General features: G+C 56.4%; 1 protein-coding gene across 1 annotated transcript in view; it reads right to left on the bottom strand.

Moving 5' to 3' along the window:
• Positions 1-13,953, bottom strand: part of NTSR1 (neurotensin receptor 1) — a 52,184-nt gene that overhangs the window by 16,848 nt on the left and 21,383 nt on the right. The gene's annotated exons all lie outside the window — the stretch shown is intronic.

Below are 13,953 nucleotides of genomic sequence, written 5' to 3'. Positions count from 1 at the left end.
GGGTGCACGTGTGCGTGTCTGAGTGTGTGTGTGTGTCTGTGTGTGCACATGTGAGCCAGCATGTGTGCCTTTAGCTTCTCTGTCCCCGTTTTGCTGTTGGCTCACACAGAACCAGGGCGGTCACTTGAACACACAAATGCCTCGTGACCTCGAGGCCTGAGGACCTTGGCCTCCCGCACAGTGGCCGCCGAGGGGGCCAACTGGTTCCTCATCTTCATCCTGCTGCAGCCAGGTTCCGAGCAGACCCCCGCCTCCCTCCTGACCCTGCCACCCCTGAAGGGACAGGTTTCAGCTGAAATTCCTCCTTGGCAACACCTGAGCTTTCGTAACCACCGCACACTGGCTTCTGTTGAGGGACGAAAATTAGCAAATTTAGGTGATAATTAGCAGGCTCTGAAAACTAGTCTATGTAATGAGGAGAATGGTAGAACACAGAACTCACATTTGGCATTCGGACCAGACAGACCCCTTTGAAGGAAACTTTGAACCAGAAACAGAAACAGAAACAGAACAGAAAAGCTGGAACCCCGGTTTTCTGGCAACTCTGCCATCTGCCCTCCTGGGTAGGGCTGCTCCCCTCCCAACCTCACAGGCCACGTCTGTGGGCATCTCCTCACCTGTTTATTGCATTTATTTCCTCTTTTAGCCTCACTCCAACCTAAGGACGTGGACTTGCCTCACATCACACAGATGGGAGAGATTCATCTATGGACTGAATGTTGGTGCCCCCAAATTCATATGCTGAGTCCTAATGCCCAGTGTGATAGTGTCTGGAGGTGGGGCCTTTGGGAGGTGCTTAGGTTATGATGGTGGAGCCCCACAAATGGGGTTAGTGCTCTTATAACGGAGGCCCCAGAGAGCCCCCTTGCCCCTTCTGCCCTGTGCAGACACAGCGAGGAGGTGCTGGCTACCACCCAGGAGGAGGGCCCTCGCCAGACACCAAGTCTACCGGCACCGTGATCTTGGACCAGCAGCCTCCAGTCTGGTGTTCCATCAGAGCAGCTGGAGCCAACTGAGACAGCCCTAAGTTCTTACCCGCAGGAGGAATGGAGCAGGGCTCGGCCACCTGCCTGGGGAGGAAGCTGGGGGCCAGGGCCACTGTCCTCCTCACAGCGTGGAGGAGCTGGTGGCTGCCCACCCTCGTCGGGAGGCTGCTCCCTGGAGCCGGGCATCTAGTCCAGGGGCACTTCCTCTGCATCATTCCTCTACCCAGGAAAGGAATTGAATCTCTCTCCTAATAACGTGTTTGTCACAAAGACATAATTGGTTCATGTGTTAGACTCTGAGTGTTCCAAGCCTGTAACGTCGGGGTTTTTGTTGCAGAGTGAGGCAATCCAGCCGAAGCACCACCAGCCTTTCAGGGAAGCAAATGAGGCATTCATTCATTCCCCGCCGGCCCGGCTCCCCCTCGGCCCCTCCTCTTCCGCCTGCCTGCGGCAATCAGGCAATTTGCATCATGTGAGTGGGGCTGTTTGGAGCTCCAGGTGGGGACAGGCCGGCCTCTCTGGCACAGACAGAGGCAGGCTCGAGGTCTCCCTGAGTGCCTGGCATTGTCCCTCTGCCGGGGCCAGCAGGCAAGGCGGTCACCTGAGCACCCGGTGGGGGCGGAGCAGGTGGGGAGAGCTCTGCGTTTTCCTCTGGTTGGCCCCTGGCTGTTTAAATGCGTATGTGTTATTCTCCGGGTCGCTGTCCCCACCCCCCACACAGGCGGCTGCCTGGGGACAGAGGCTAGCGCCCCAAGTCACTCAAATACTTAGAATGTGAATGAACAAATGAATGAATGGCTGCTGTCTTAGCCGGCTCGAGCTGCTCTGACAAAGTACCAGGGACTGAGTGGCTTATAAACAACAGAGACCTATTTCCCACAGTGCTGGGGGCTGGAGGTCCGAGATCAGGTGGCGTGGATGGGTCCCGGTGAGGCCTCTTCTGGTTGCAGACGGCTGCCTTCTGGTGTCTTCACCTGGCTGAAAGAGGGGGAGGGGGCTGTCTGGCCTCTTCTTCTAAGGGTGCTAATCCCATCGTTGGGGCTCCACCCTCATGACCTCATCACCCGAAGGCCCCCTTCCTCACACCCTCACAGTGGGGATTAGATTCCAACACACAAATTTTGAAGAAACAAACATTCGATCCATAACAGCGGGCAAAGGGAGGGACGAACTGTCCCAACATGGGTGCGGGGCCCTAGCCTGAGGGAGCCAAGGCAGATTCTGGAAAATGGCCAGAGAACACAGGAAAATTTCGCGTGTGCACAGATAGGCACGCTCCCTTTCTGCTGGGGCAGAGTCCATGGCAGCACAGACCAGTGGAAATAGAGTGCCAGTCACATGGGATTTAAAATTTTCTAGCAGCTACAGTAAAAAAGTAGAAACAGGTGAGAATAATTTCAATAAGATATTTTATTTAACTCAATGCATTCAAAATATTGTCATTTCAACACACAACCAGCATCAAAGGTGTCAGTGAGATATTGTCCATTCCTTTCATACTCAGGCTCTGGAATCGTGGGGGTGCATTTCACACTGAAAGCTCCTCGTGATTCAGACTGGCCACTGTACTGAATAGGGACCTCTAGAGTTTTTACGAGAAGCCCTGCAGGGCGGGTGCCAGCTGGCATCTAACCCACAGGCCATTGTGGGCCGCACTGGGCCCAGTGCATCAGCACCTGGTCCTCAGTGCTGTCTCTGGTCAGCAAAGGAGAGAGAGGTGCGGCCCATGGGCCCCCAGGTCACCCTAAAATAGGATGTGTCAGAATCTGCACAAGGTCAAGCATGAGTTACTCATTTAAAATGACTCACGAAAAAAATTGCGCTAAGAAATGAAGCCCCTCTGTAAGAACAGTGGGGCAGGAAGCCCCTCTGGAGAACACTCACAACGTTGGGGGTCCCCAGACAGCCTGCATTTGGGTCCCCACCTTCTGGAAACAGCACGGGGCTTCCTTTGAAGCATCCAGGTGCACCAAAGCATGAGAGAGCAGAGCCGACCACACGGAAGACGTCACAGGTCAGGGCACAGGGCACACTCCAGGAAGACACTCTCCTCTCTTGCCCCATCACCCACCCAGCAAAATGAATGAACCAGAGTTACGCCAAGTAGCTAAGCCCCAGGACCGGATGCTGGGGAGTGGGGGGCGGGGAGGGCGGGAGCAGCAGGGATAAGAAGCAGACTAGGTGTCAGACAGATGGGGTCCCACGGTCACCCCCGCTGTGCTTGTCTGAGCAAGTGGCTTCCCCATTCGGAGCCTCAGTCTCCTCATCCATCAAGGGGAAAGGAGAAAGAGCCCCCAGCCCAGAGGGTGGCCCTGAGGGTCAGAGTTAGCTCTCGAAACTATCACTGCCCATGTGAGCAGTGACTATCAGCTGCCAGGATGCTTTATTGACATAATGTATCAATCGCACCCTCTTTGCCACAGCAGCTCCTCATGTGAGGTCTGCTTTCCAGCTCAGAACCTTCTCCCTCAGCAGCTGAGACCCCACATCAAGAGTGGCCCTCAGAGGGTGGGGTCCCTTCTCTCTCGCTCTCTGTCTCCCCCCGCCCCACAGAAGCCGGATCACCACACTGTGGGCTCCCTGAACGGCCCTCCAGCATCCTTGGGCGAGGTGGCCCTGAGCAGGTCAACCACAGCCAAGCTTTCCAGAACTTATCTTCCTGACCTGGAAAGCTGGAACAGAATGCGGGACTGACTCCACGTCGGGGGGCTGCCAGCAGTGTCCCTGCCCACAGGAAACAACAGTCCCCTTGGAAATGCTCGTAGCCCACAGAGAGGTGCGTGGGTGAGCACGTCAGCCAACTGCTTCATGAGGGAGTCACAGCTTGCCTTTCCCCTAATTAGCGTTAATTTTTCACCTCCAGAGCTGTGACTTGGAAGGATGGCCGTGCAGGGGAGCCTCTGGGCAGCCTTGCCGAGGACCAGGAGGCCGTGTCCCTGTTATGACTGGTAATCAAGATTCATTTTCTCTGACAGATCTTTTCCCGAAAAGACGTTCACACACTGTTTATGACATTTAAATTACTTGGAATTTGCAAGTCCAATGCTCGCATAAATATTCATGGATGTCTACTTTCTGTGGCTCCCAGGACACAGACCGCCTGGGGTGCCACACCTCTCTGCAGCGATGTGACAAGTCCGACTGACGCCTGTGGTGGCTTCTCACCAGAGAATGTTTTGGAACCTGAAAGCTGCCAGCCGCCAGAGGCCCCTTGCACCCAGATGTCAGCAGCATCCTCAGGCCTGGCCCACCCCACTGTGACCCCAACAGGTCAAGAAAGAGCCAAGGACAGGCAGGAGGTGAGAAGCTGAATCAGAGAATGCAAGAGCGAAGTGGGAGGGAGCTGGCCACTCACATCTTCCATTGGACTGACCTGCTCTTCGTGAACCAAAGGTGGCCGTGGGGGAGTAGGGCATAGAGCTCAGAGGTGTCCAGGTCCCTGGGAGTGGGACGAGGCAGTGGGCTCCCCCAGGACACACTGCACAAACCACACCTGGTCCATCACCCGGCACAGAGCAGGGAGCATTGGGGATTCCCTCCCCGGTGGCCACGGGCACCGACGAAAGGCTACGGCGGCCCATCTGTGAGTGCTGGGCCATCTCAGGGAGGCTGCCGTCCACACCGGGGAGAAACATCCAACTTTCTGTCATGGCTGCGTGACCCAGCCAGCCCTCGGATGACCCGCCCTGTGACGGGCCCTGTGTCCCTTCTGCTCGTGGGGTGAAAAATGCTGGTGTGCTCCCAGAGGGTCAAAGGGCTGGGAACTTGGGAGTCAGTTAAAGATAATCCTTTTAAATCAAGCAAGGGGATTGGGTCAGGCCCAAGGCAAACTTCCTGTTTAAACTGCCAGATTAACCACTACTAAAGCCAGTTGTAGCAAGAAGTTTGGAAATCTGCACGAGCCCGAGCAGAGCCCGAGGCCCGTATTTCCAAATGCCAAGGGAAGGGCTCCCCTTCTGCCAGGCGTGGTTCACAGAGCTCTCAGAGGACGATGCATTCAATCCTCACCACAGTGAAGACAGGGAAACTGAGGCAAAGGGAGGTCTCATCACCCCGCCAGCAAGTGCAGAGCAGGGAAGTGCATCCAGCCACCCCGCCTGGCTCCCACTTGCAGGTAGCGCCAAAAAAATGAAATACTTTAGGTACAAATCTAACAAAATATGTACAGGATCTATAGAAGGAAAACTACAAAATTGTGATGAAAAAATCGTAGAACTAAATAAATGGAGAAAGATTCCATGTTCATGGATAAGAAGACTCCATATTGTTATGATTTCAATTCTTCCCAACTTGATCTATAGATTCAATGCAGTTCCAACCAAAATCCCGGCAAGTTACTTTGCAGATATTGAGAAATTGATTCTAATGTTTGTATGGAGAGGAAGCAAAAGCCCCAGGACAATACTGAAGAAAAACAAAGAGTGACTGCTTGAGTTCAAGCGTTAGTATAAAGTAATGCAGCACGGTACCGGCTACAGGACGGACACACAGATCAGGGAACAGAAGAAAGAGCCCAGAAACAGATCCACACAAATACAGTCAGCTGACCTTTGACAAGGAGCAGAGGCAACAGAGTGGAGAAAGGACAGTGCCTACAAGAAATGGTGCTGGAACAACTGGACGTCCACATGTAAAAGATGGGCCTTATATCTCAAAAACTTTAACTCAGAATGGCTCATTGTCCTAAATGTAAAACGTGAAACAATAAAACTTCTAGATAATAACACCGGAAAAATCTAGGTGACCCTGGGTTTGGCGATGAGATTTTGGATACAGCAACAAAGTCATGATCCATGAAAGAAAAACCCATCAGCTGGAGCCCACTGGAGTTAAAACTTCTGCTCTGCAAGGTCACTGTGAAGAGAATGAAAAGACAAGCCACAGACTGGGAGGAAATATTTACAAAAGACATACCTGACGGAGCATTTGTTATTTCATAATCTGATAAAGGATTAATATCCAGAATTCATAGAGAACTCCTAAAATGCAACAACAATGAAAAATAAACAACTCACTTCAGAAATGGGCAAGGGACTTGAATAGACATTTCTCCAAAGAAGGTACACAAATGGCTAAGGAGTACATGAAAAGATGCTCAACATCACTAATCATCAGGGAAACGCAAATCAAAACCACAAAGAGGGGCTGGTCCCGCGGCCGAGTGGTTTTTCATCAGGCCACACTGAGGCGGCATCCCACATCGCACAACCAGAGGCACTCACAACTAGAATATACAGCTATGTACTGGGGGCTTTGAGAGAAGAAGGAAAAAAAAAAGGAGTGATAACAGTTGTTAGCTCAGGTGCCAATCTTTATCAAAAAAAAAACAAAAAACAGATGAACAGAGAGCCAAAGGTAAAAAAATAAACCAAAAAAGCCCACAAAGAGACGCCACCTTGCACCTATTGGGATGGCTGCTATTAAAAAAACAAAACAGAAAATAACAAGCGTTGGTGAGGAAGTGGAGAAATGGGAACCTCTCTGCACTGTTGGTGAGAATATAAAATGGTGCAGCCAAAGAATTGGAAACAGAGTCTTGAAGAGACATTTGTGCACCCAAGTTCACAGCAGCATCATTCACAACAGTCAAGAGGGGGAAGCAACTCCAGTCTCCATGACAGACGAACGGATGAGCCGAGTGTGGTCCATCCACACAACAGAATATTACTCAGCCTGAAAGAGGAAGGAAATTCTGACACCTGCTACACAACATGGATGAAACTTGAGGACAGTATGCTCAGTGAAATAAGACAGTCACAGAAGTACAAATACTGTGTGAATCCACTCACAGGAGGTCCCTAGAGGAGACAGATTCACAGAGACAGAAAGCAGAACGGTGGGTGCCAGGGCTGGGGGAGGGGAGAGTTAGTGTTTATTGGGGCCAGAGTTTCAGTTTTCCAAGATGAAAAGGGTTCTGGAGGCAGACGGTGGTGATGGGTGCACGACAATCTGAATGTATTTAATACACTGAACCATAGTCTTAAAGGTGATTAAGACGGTAAATTTTATGTGACTTTTCCCACAATAAAAAAAGTTGGAAAAAAACCTCCAAAATGTACAGAGAATTCTTAAAATTCAACAGCGGCAGGAGCTTAGCCCCAGCGGCCCCACCCACCATGCACAGCCAAGGTGGGCTGAGCTCGGTTCCCACAGAGGGGTCTTGGGATGTCCCTGCACAGTGCAGGTGGCAGGGGGTGGGACGCTCCCACAGTGAGCCCCTGGCCCTGTCACCCTTTCCTATTCCCCACAACCTCCCTCCCTGAGGGTCCTGCTGCCTCACACCAAGGGCCGGAGACCAAGGCGGGTTGAGCCCTGTCCCCACCCTCCGGACGAGGGAGCCGAGGCTGAGAGCTCGACCACCCCACCGAGGCCGAGGCTGATGCCGGAGCATCTCAGGGGCTCACGGGGCCAGGGCTGAGGCTCTGGCGTCTTCACCACAGCCTGGGACACAGGCACCTCGCTCGTTTTTGGATCCACGGGACCAGGGCAGGGAGGGCTGGACGCTCTCGGTCCTCGGGTGGGGAAGCCAGGTTCTCTGGTGCCAAAGGATCCGCTCGAGTGGTGCTCTTCCTTCCCCAGACCTCGCCACAGCTGTCCTACCACCTCACTCAGCACCCTGAGCTCCACCCAGGCTGCCAGGAAGTGTCACAGACCCGCTGAGCGCCGCTGCGGTGGCTGGGCTCGGACAGGCCTGACCCCTGGCTGTGCTGGGCAGGGACCTGGACAGAGGTCAAAGAGCCCAGCAGAGAGCACACGTGCCCCGTGGGGACGCAGAGGACAGTCAGAGGCCTGCCCAGGCCTCCTTCATGGTGATTTGATGCGGGTGCAGCGCTGGCTGCTGAGGGCTCCCACCTGGCCCTGTGCAGGCCGTACCACGTCCAAGCTGTTACTGCTGGCCCAGAGGCGTCTGACGTGCGGGCCACCTCCCAGCCCCCGCCTGTGGGCGGGACAATTTCCAGAGCAGTTCAAGCTCTAGGGCTCCCGTGGGATCAGGCTGAGATCCCCTCCCTGCCTACCCCTTGCTTCCCTCTTCCCTTAACCTGAGACCCTCCCCACCGCCCCCCCCCCCACCCCCCTCCAGCCCCAGAGCAGAGGGAGGAACGGAGCTCTTTCCAAGGGGCTGGTAACCACAGCCCCTGCACTGACGGGCCATCCCTGTTTCTCCAGGGAGCTATTTCCTCCTGCCCAGCCCCTCGTGCCTCCTCCACTGCCCTCCTGGGGGCCACAGGCACAGCAGAGAAGCCGGCTCAGCTCGGGCAAACCCAGGGACACAGGCAGGGGAAAAGGCATTGAGTGGGTCTGGGCACAACTGCATCTCAGTGTCACTGCCCAGGTGTGGCTGGACCAAGGGCCGGACACTCATCTCTCGGCTCTTGCAACCGCCTTCCTCTGACTGTTGTCAGGAGGGGTGGGGTGGGGTCAGCAGACGGTCTTGGGGTCCCTCTCCAACTCAGCACCTCCAGGTTCCTTCTGAATACAAACCACCCAAGACCCTTCTCTGCCCCGAGGCGCCTCCCTCCAGAGCCCAGGCCGGGTGATCGCGGCGTTAGGGCCCTGCTGAGGGCAGCTGAGCACCGGGCCGGTCAGTCCAGACGGGCCCGGTGGACAACCCCTCCAGCTTTAATGAGGAGCAGGTGTTTGACCAACTGAAGCCATCGTCCTGCAATCTGCTCGGCAGAGAAAGCGCAGCCTCCCAGACGCAGCTTGCTTTTCATGGATTCTTTTTTTCCTTTCCTCTCTCTTTTTGAGCAAGGCACACACAGAAATAAACTTCCATCATGCACATGCTATCTGCAGAGCACTTGTCTGGCCTCAAGTGGAAATGGGGCCCAGGGAAAGCCACAAACCGCTTCAATTCTTACCGAAATAGAAACAGCTTTGCAGAGGGGATGTTGAGCAATGAGATCTCTGCCATTTTTAGAAACCAAACAGTGAAAATCCGCAGGAGTGAAGCTGCTGTTGGAAACGGAAGCTGTGCTCACTCATGCAGTGGGCTGTCCCGGTGTCCACCCATCGGGGAGCTTCGGCAGCTTGCCGACCCCGTGCCGGGCGCTGGGGAGTCAGAGCTGCCTCGCCTGGCTCTGCCCTCCTTACTCATGGAGGAAGCAGAGCATGAGGATGGCCACATAGGAGCTGTGGGGTTGACAGATGGAGGGCTTCATGGAGGAGGCAACCTCAGGGCCACTGAGTAGGTTGGGGGACATGGGCGCCTGGGGGGAGGTGAGAGCACCGACACCAAGGACCCCAAACCTCCCTCCTGCTGGGTTGAAGCTCAAATGCTGGGAGAACCCGAGGGAAGGCAATCTACCCCCTCCCCCAGACTTGAAAGCTGCCAGGCTCCTCCTCCAGGAAGCACTCCCTGCTACTCCAGCCCACATTGTGCGTAAGTCAACGCTGCTCTTCCTTGTTGTCACAGAGCTCTGGGAGGGGTGCGAAGAGTCAGGCTGGCCCTGTTTTGGCCCTGCATGTGCCGCGGGCTTTGGGCAATCCCGGAGCCTTGCTGGGCCTGGCATTGTTTGCTGTGACATCAGGCGAGAACGTAGGGAGCTGAGTGCTGGGTGGGCCTTGCGTTGGTCACAGCACCAGGTGCCCAGGGCACAGGACACAGGTGCTCTGTCCCTTGGTCTGCTTTGTCGGCGCTTGCCCAGGAGCCAGACCTGGCCAGTTGGAGACATCTCTCCTCAGACTCCTGGGAAGGACCCGGGCCCTCATGAAGTTACTCGGGGCGGCTCCTTGGGCGCCCATGCCCACCCCCCCTCGGGCACACCTCTGGGCTCCACTTTGGCCCTGAGGAAGCTCCTGCAGACCCAGGTCCAGCCCTGGGCCAGGGCGCAGGCTGAGCAGGATGCTGCCCGCCCTTGGCTGTCTGCGTGGATTCCTGAAGCCCAGGGGCCATTTGCAGGAAAGCTTTCGGGGCTGGAAATGTCCAGTCCGGAGTTCACTATTTCTGGCCCAAGGATCTCCCTCCAGCCACCCTGGACACAAGTCCTTGTGGAAATCCGTGTCCAGCTGCCTGTCTGTGCTGCCCCACGGCCGGCCATCCACGGGCTCAGAGCTGCTGCCCAGGAGCCATCTGCAGAGACACTCGTCTGAGCCACTTCTGCTGAGTGCCGGCGGCCCCGTGGATCAGAGAAGTTGGCTCCAGACCCGCTTGCTGGCCGGCCTGACTCAGGGAAGGAAGCCGTGATTCCAGGTGGCAACAGCCTTGTTCACTTTTGGTGGCAGAGGCCAGTTGTTCGCGCCTCGCTGTGCTCCGCCATTTGAACCCACCTGTTCCCAGCAAACCCCATCTGGACTCACAGTGTTCCCCACCTCCCTCCCAGCCCTTGCTGTTCCCCGATGCACGGAGATTCGGGGGTGCCAATGGGCTGAGGTGCCGTGCTGGCTGGGGGACAGTACAGACGCAGCTGCAGAGAGAGAGTCCACGACACGCGAGGGTCGCCCACGGTGACAAGTGTGTGGGGCTGGTGGGCCCCACACCTGACCCTGGGCCGAGGGGGACCTTCACAGGCTCCCATGGGGACACTGATGTCACCTGACCTGGTTTCTCGAGATAACATTTCCTGTTTGGACAGACGGTCTTTCCAGGACTCCAGGAGCACCTGGAGCCTTTGGGACCAGAGAAGACAGGTGGGGCTAAATGCTCACCCTCCCGCTGTGCACTCCTGATGAGCAGCAGAGCCCCACTCCAGCCCGTCCGTGTAGCCACGTTCCCAACTGGACTCAGATGGATGGATACATGCACAGGACCCGGTTTTCAAAGCAGCCCTAACGTCGATGTGCCCGCTCCAATGTCAGTGTAGATGCATGTGGTCATGAGCGTCTGCAGCCTCCTGCAGTAGCCAGGGACAAGCAGGCATCCTGGCTTCTCACTTGAGGTGCCCATTATTTTTGGAGAATGCACCGCTTGACTCCCAGTTCCGTAAAAGGATAAGATAGGCCTCGGCGATTGAGAAGCCCCTGCCTGTGTCTGCAGGGCTGCCCTGCTCAGGGGTGGCTGGACTCTGCCGGGCCCTGCATGCAGGTGGCAGGGGATGCCAGCTCCATCTTACAGGTGGGACACTGGGTGCAGAGCAAGGGGTCACATGGGGCCTGTCACCTCCCGACCCCAGGCCCGGCCTATCCTCCTAGTCTCCTCTCTCTGACCGGGGCCCGTCCATCCGGGGTAAGAGAAATAAATGAGTTTAATTTATTGCAACAGAAGTGGAAGTCCACAGGCATTGTGGGCCGAGCTGCCCGCTCCCAGAACCTGGAGCCTCCCTGGAGACCCGTTTCCCTGTGATTCCTGGCACATCAGCGTTTGGGTTTAAACCGTGGTTCCTGTACCACGACCCCAGCTCACAATTTCAGAGAGAGTGTCAGGGGAGTCAACGCAGGGATGCCCCATCTATTTTGTGAATTAGTTAAAAAGGGCAGGGAAGGAGTCCGTTAACACTCACAGGAGGTCCCCCACACAGGGCTGGAATCAGTTCTAAATGCTATAAATGTCAACCTCAGACGTTTGTCAACCCACGCGGCCAATGGGTTCCATCACTGCCCATTCCCTATGCCCCTCGGGCCTGGGGTGGAAAGGGCTTCCCCGGGGCAAGCCTCAGAATCCTGCAGCCCTGGCCGGTTGTCCCACTTGCCCACACCCTGGTCATTAGTCCCACCTGCCCACACCTTGGCAGGTAGTCCCACCTGCCCACAACAAATGTCAACTGCAGCTCCCCCTTCATGCTGGGATGTGGTTGGTGGTGACCAGCCCCTGGGCCTCTGACCTGGCTGTCTTGGCGGAATGCAGCAGGTCCCGGCTGTGAGGACAGCCCCCTTTGGCCGGTCTGCTCGAGCCCTGGGCTGAGACAGGACAGATCTCCTGGCTCTTCCGGGAACCACCGGGGCAGGCGGCGGATGGAGCCGGGATGTGGGGACTTGTAGCAGAGCCACCAGGAGCCCTCCCACACCCGGGTCGGGGAGCTTCAGCCGGCAGCCTCACGCTGGGCTGGGGAGTGCCCGTGAATCTTGACTGCAGCCTGGCCTCGCTGCCCATCACCACCTTTCCAGCTGCCCCCTGGGCCAGGGCAGCCTCCTGACCAGGGTCCTGGCGTCCATGCCTGCCCCTCTGGCCCTCCCCGCACAACAGAGCCGTCTCAGGTGCTGGTCCCAGGAGTAAGCCCAGGCCCGTTCTGCATGCATGTCCCCTTGACTGTCACAGGCCACGTGGAGGTGCCTTTGTGGACCCTGACCCAGGCTCAGCGACCCTGCAGGTGTGCTAAAGGTCATGGGCTTAGAGCAGAAAGGACAGACCCTGGAGCCGTGGACGTCCCCAGACCCTCCGTGTCCCCGTCCGCACCCACTATCTGAGCCCTCGACTGTTGGAGGGGCCTCCTTACCAGCAGGCTCACACGTGTCATTAAGTGCACCTAAGCTTGACCTCAGCTCATCACAGTGTCGAACAGGACCCGGAAGGAACCACTAGCCTACTCCAGCTGCCAACTTGAAGAGCTTTCAGCCCAGGAATAACCTGCCAAGGTGTGGACAAGCGAGACAACCGGCCAGGGCTGGTGCAGGATTCAGAGACTCGCCCTAGGGAAGCCCTTACTGCCCCCGGCCAGGGTGGGCCACAGGAATTGGGCAGTGACGGAATCCAGCAGCCGCGTGGGAAGACGGCGCCCACAGCTCAGCAGGGAGGAGATGGGGAGCACGCACCGCAAGCTCACTCCCCACCTCCCTCGGCCTCCTCTGGGGGCCCCCATGGGCCTCGCCTGGCTGGGGCAGGGCCGGCAATGAGGACAGCTGGGCTCAGTGTCTCCAGCCTGGGCAGGACAGAGAAGGCGGAGGGGACTGGGGTGAGGCGGCCAGATGGACGCTGCCTGGCATCCTGCTACGGCATCAAGACGGGATCACTGCTCCCGCCTCATGGGGTCCCAGCGGGGATTAAATGAGATGACGTAGGAAAGGCAGTTCTCGGCATGCCTGACCTGCGTCCCTCTTCCTCTCCCGGGGCTGTGTCCTTGCAGGGCGGCCAGAGGGCGTGTCCTGGACCCCACAGGAGGCCTCATCTTGGCTGGTCTTGGGCCGGTCCCAGAGAATCTCACTTGAGGGCTGGAGGTCTGCATTCAGCTCCTCCTGTTACGTCTCTTGCATTTATCAAGCGGCCCCAGCGCTGGCCGCCACCTGGAACTGGGGAACCCGATCAGGTGCTCGGAAGGGCGAGCTCAGCGTCTGCACCCTGGGTGTGACGGGGCTCGGGAGCCAGCCCCTGCCAGAGTCGGCCCCTGGTCCCATGTTCTGTCTCTGCCTCTGAAGTGTGGTCTAGTGGGGTTACTGGTGGCCCCCAAAAGACATGTCCAGGTCCTAACCCCAGAACCCGTGAATGTGACCTTATTTGGACAAAGAGTCTTCGTGGGCAATTAAGGATCTCGAGATGAGATCATCCTCGTTTGGGGAGGGCCCGAAATCCAAGGACAAGTGTCCTTAGAAGAGACAGAAGAGGAGAGACGCAGATATAGAGGAAAAGCCACGTGAAGATGGAGACAGAGACTGAGGTGATGCAGCCACCAGAGCTGGAAGAGGCAGGGAGGACCCTCCCCTGGAGCCTCAGGGGGCGCGGCCCTGCCTGCACCTGGACGTCAGACTTCTGGCCTCCCGATCTGCGGAGAATAAATGTCTGTTGTTTTCAGCAGCCTGGTCTGTGGTCCTTTGTTACAGCGGCCCCAGGACACTAGCACATCTGCTTGTGAGACCCGCACAGCTTCCCGTGGCCTTCATGACAGGCAGAAGCATAGAAGGTGTTCGGGATTAGAACTTTCTCGAAACATGGATATACACCCCTTGTGGTTTTACCTGGAAGCTTTCTGAGCATCTTCCAGCTGATCTCCAGATCTGACACAAATGTGGGTATTTTTAATAAGTAAGACGAGCATCTTTTAAACAAGCTGTCAGGAAAATGAATTGCAGCAAATTTAACGGGTGTGCCTTGTCTGAG

This window comes from Equus caballus, chromosome 22 (genome assembly GCF_041296265.1).
Source record: "Equus caballus isolate H_3958 breed thoroughbred chromosome 22, TB-T2T, whole genome shotgun sequence".
NCBI classification, from domain to species: Eukaryota; Metazoa; Chordata; class Mammalia; order Perissodactyla; family Equidae; genus Equus; species Equus caballus.
The sequence above is the reverse complement of the archived record's forward strand: the minus strand, read 5'-3'. Positions and strand labels throughout refer to the sequence as shown.